Raw genomic sequence first — 4,712 nt, 5'->3', positions numbered from 1 at the left:
CTCTGTGCCTAACTCATCTTGGTCTGGATCATGGATCCCTCCTGGTGTGTCACTGTGGCTGGGACCCCTGTGCCCACGCATGCTCATCAGGGTGGGGCTGCACCGTCAGGACCCGCCAGGCCCACTGCAAGCAGGTGTCCCCACATCGTGGGCAGGGGCATGAACCTTTCCTCCACACAGTTTGAAAGCGGGAAAGGAAGCTGGCAGAGGGCAGGGCTAAACTTGGCTTTAATTACATGGAGCAGAGTAAACATGAAGAGAAAGGATCTTCCCCTAAAACTTCACAGCAGCAGGAGAACATGGTGCACGCCGGCCCTTGCAGAGGGCTGCAGGAGCTCCTGCCTAGGAAGGGGATTCATCCCAGGAAGAACTGTCCAGAGGGTCCCAGAGGGTCCTGGGCCTGAGGAGGCAGCATTGGGGAGGGGCAACCCCCCTCCAGGGGCCCAGACCTAGGAGGCCCTGTCCCTCCCAGGAGGGATGGGGCACACTGGGGTCCAGCCAGCCTGGGCTTGGTTGGCCACCGGGGGTCCCTCCCACACGGGAGCTCCAGATGCAGACCCTGTGCAGGAAGCGGAAAACCTCCAATGACAGAGGAAGACAATGACGACAGTCACGAAATGGAAACAGAGGGCGGAGAACCGAGAACGGGTGGGGAGGGCTGTCCTTCCTGGTGACCCGCTCTGCCAAGGCCTCCGGGGACCCCCCACACCTGGCACTCGGAGCTGGGACCTCCCCACCACACCTCTTATAATCCACTCCCACCCAGCTGTTTGCTTTAAGAACACTTCTGCTCTATTATTTATGTACCACAAACACCATGTACGTGCATGATTCCATGGTTCTTAGTAAATTTACTGAGCGGTGTGGCCTCCATGGTCCAGCCTGGCCCTGTCCACCGCCCGCAGGTCCCCCACCCGCTGCAGCCAAGGTGCGCCTGCCTGGTGGCCCTCCCAGCGGGTGTGAGCCGGTGCCGCACAGCAGCTTTGCTCTGCGTCTCCCTGAGCACGGATGGGGTAGGACACTTCCGTGCGCTCACTGGCCATTTCTGTATCTTCTTGGCTGAAGTTTCTGCCCGAATGTCTCACCCACTCTCCTTTGGGCTGTGGTCTTATCGTTGAGCTGTGAGGATTCTTCATACATCTGGGTGCACGTTCTATATCAGATGCTCCATCTGCCAACATTTCTCCAATCTTGTCTTATCTTTTCACTCCCTAAATGGTGTCTTTCAAACCCCAATTTATCAGCCTTTCCTTCAATTGCTCGTGGTCTGTGTATTTTATCTAAGAAACTGCCTGACCCGAGGTCGTGAACTGCTGTGTTTTCTTTCAGGAATTTTACCGTCTTAGCCCTTTCATTTCCATCATTGATCCGCTCTGATCAAAGTCATCTTCTTTGTATAAATGCCTCTTTTGCCCGTGGTTCCCAGTTGTTCCCCTAATCACGTGTTGACAGGCTCATCCTCCAGCCTTGAATTCCCCTGTACTTTGCTAATAATCGATTGACCGTGGCGTGAGGGGCTCAGCTCTGTCCCATTGATGGGCACGTCTGTCCTGTGCTGGGCCCACGAGTCTTGGTGACGAGCTGTGGGGGGTTTACAGTGGGGCCATGTGAGCTTTCAGCTTTGCTCTCTTTCTGGCCTGGGTCTCCCAGGCTTGGTCCTCTGTGTCGGGGGGTCCTCCAAGGACACTGGGAGCTTGTGGTCCCAGATGATCAGACCACCTGGAAAGGGCCAGGGGGCGGCCCAGGAGAACACCTCATGCGGAACAGCCAGGCAAGCTCAACCGTTGTCAACGGAGAATTTCTGCTCCCTTTTTAAATAGTCTCACAGCGAAACATGGAGCTCCTAGAGGCCCTCTGTTTTCCTCCTGGCCAAACTGGGGCCCAAACTGCCAGTAGCTTTGACCTTTGCACACGTCCTCAGTCCCTGCCTTGAGCCTCAGGCCAGGACCTGGAGTCTGCCCCAGGCAGCAGCTGATGGAAGCAGGAGTCACTGTCTCAGCTGTGTGCAGTGACCTGGGGACCTGCACCAATAGCAGGTCTTCCCTCCTGAGGGGCAGGTGAGCCTGGCCTCGCCGCAGGCCGCTGAGGAGAGACCAGTCAGCAGCCAGCATGTGGCCTGCACGTGGGCCTCTAGCCTGGGAATTTCCTGCCCGCCAGCCCACTGAACATTCCCGCACAAAAACTCCTGGTCCAAGCCCAGGGTTTCCAGGTTGATTAATGGGGAAATTATTTTAATCATAAAACTAAATATTAAAAAAAAGTGGTACATATACACGGTGGAATATTATTCAGCCATAAAAAAGAAAAGAAATCCTGCCATTTGCAACAGCATGGATGGAGCTAAAGGGTATTATGCCCAGTGAAATAAACAAGGTGGAGAAAGACAAGGAACAAATGATTTCGCTCATTTGTGGAGTATAAGAACAAAGCAAAACAGAAGGAACAAAACAGCATTAGACTCATAGGCACTGAGAAGTGACTGTGGTTACCAGGCAGGAAGGGAGGGACTGGGGGCAGGAGCAGAGGGGAGGGGGACGGTTGAAACACCGTGATGTACAGTTGATAATAAAAAAAATTTTTTTAACTCTAAATACGTAGGAAGAAGATATTTTTGTCCCATTTTTCCATTGTTTCAAAGAGTATAAAAGCTCCCACAGTCTGATCTCCAGGCCTTAAGTCCAACAGTTTCTACTGGATATCTCAGCGTGCTTGTAAACGATCGGCAGCCCCTTCCTGTCTGGGGCTCTGCAGGCGCGGTGGCCGCGCAGTGGGCCCAGGGCCTCCTTGGGGCTTGCAGAGCTGACTGTCCGTGTTAATTCTGCCCGAATTGCCCTAGGAACTATGTTCCCACAGACGTCTCTCCTGGGGGAATTCGACATGTCACCAAACAAAAATGATGCAAGTGCTTCTGGAAACGACCGGAGTCCTGCCTGGATTTTTGTGCTCTTTCTGTTTTGTTTGTGGTTTTCTCTAGATTCACATTTTGTACACTCTACTTTCAAAATCCTTTTATAGGAGGTTTTAAAAGGATCATTTTTGCCTTGGAGCAAAAACAAAGACATCTCCTATTGTAAACTGCCAATGAAATAGACATATTGCTGCAAGCTGAGAATTTTCCGTGGTTGATGGACTTTAACAGCCTAGATTTAGGAATTGTTTCTGACAGTCGGGTCTAGTCTGTGTATATATATATATATGTAGGAAAGCAGCCATGATTTGGAAAGGCGCCCGGGGCCACACCGGTGGCCATGCCCACCCAGCCCTACAAAGCTCTGCAGACCTCAGGAGGATGCCAGTCAGCCAAGGACGGTGGGTTCCAGACCAGCAGCCCCTGCTGAGCTGTGCAGGAGGCTGCCCACGCGGCCCCTCGGTCCAGGCCCTGCCCCTGCTGTCCAGCACAGAACCATGAGGTCCTCACAGGCCACAGTAGGGCCATGCCCTGGTATCTCCAGTGCCAACGACAGAGGCTTCTGTGCCCATGGACAGAACCCTGGATGTGACCCTATGGGGTGCCACATGCCCAGGGACTGAGACCTGACAAAGACATGGCCTTCAGCCAGCTGGGAAGCTCAAAATTCTTCACAATGTGGGGCCTAGAGAGGTGATTATGCCCCTCCCAGTTTTGAGCCAAAGGTAGGCAGCCTTGAACGTCTGCTCCACCTCTGTCCTGTCTGACCCAGACCCCCAGGCTTCCTACATGGAAACAGCAAACTACCAGGAGGTGTGAACAGTCAGCGCTTGGCCTGTACCTCCCAGGGATGGGTGACGGGCTTGGAGCTAGGAAAACTCATGCCTCCTGGCTGGGACACGAGGAAGATGTCACCTTCCATCAAGGGCAAAGAGCTGGACTGTGCACTCACTGCTTGTTCTCAAAGGTGAGCTGCTCAGAAACCCAGGGACCCGGAGCACACCGCCCACCTGGAGCACCGACCAGTGGGGCTGAGCGTGCACCTCCAGCTCGCGGTGACGGCAGTGCTGGCCCAGGGACCACACTCTTGAGAGTGACTGGCCTGGGGTGGACAGCTGTGGGGGCGGGGAGTGGCTCTGCTCACCTCTTGGCTGCCAGAGGACCTAGGTGCCCTGGGGACCTGTGAACCTGGGACACATGCCAGACCCTGGCCTGTGCCCCACTCACCGTCCCGCACAAGCAAGCCAGTGGCCCCAGCAGATGGGGGGCCAGGTGTCTGAGTGCACCCCCCACAGGACAGATGGCCTTGTGACCCAAGGAGAGAGGGAGAGAGGGAGGCAGCAGAGGGCACAGCAGAGGCCTGATGGTGGACATAAGGTCAGGATAAGGAGAGCTGTCAGACCGTGAGGCCTGCCTGACCGGAACTGGCCACACAGGACTCAGGGGAGGCCCTCGGGGGTCACTGCGGCCGGGTGGTGGGAGGACCGGGTCTGGCCCAGTGTGGGCACTGGCCCCTCCTGCCATGTCCCGCTGGCCCTGATGGCCACTGCTCTCAGGTCTGACAGCTGCCTTCCCACCAGGCTGGCCAGTCCCGGGGGAGGCCAGACCAGGTGAGTGGTCAGCCTGCCTGAGTCAGTGTGAAAGCCAGCCAGGGGGTCTGGGGTAGGGGAGCCTGCAGCCTGCTGTCCACTGGGGGGCTCCACACTGCCCCCAGCTGGGCCAGCCAGTTAGGTCACTGCAATGGGGGATCAGGACAGAAGATCTGGAGATCCTTAGGCAGCAGCACAGGGTGGGGGGACCTGGC

This window comes from Manis javanica, chromosome 7 (assembly GCF_040802235.1).
Source record: "Manis javanica isolate MJ-LG chromosome 7, MJ_LKY, whole genome shotgun sequence".
Classification (NCBI taxonomy): domain Eukaryota; kingdom Metazoa; phylum Chordata; class Mammalia; order Pholidota; family Manidae; genus Manis; species Manis javanica.
Note: the sequence above shows the minus strand (reverse complement) of the source record.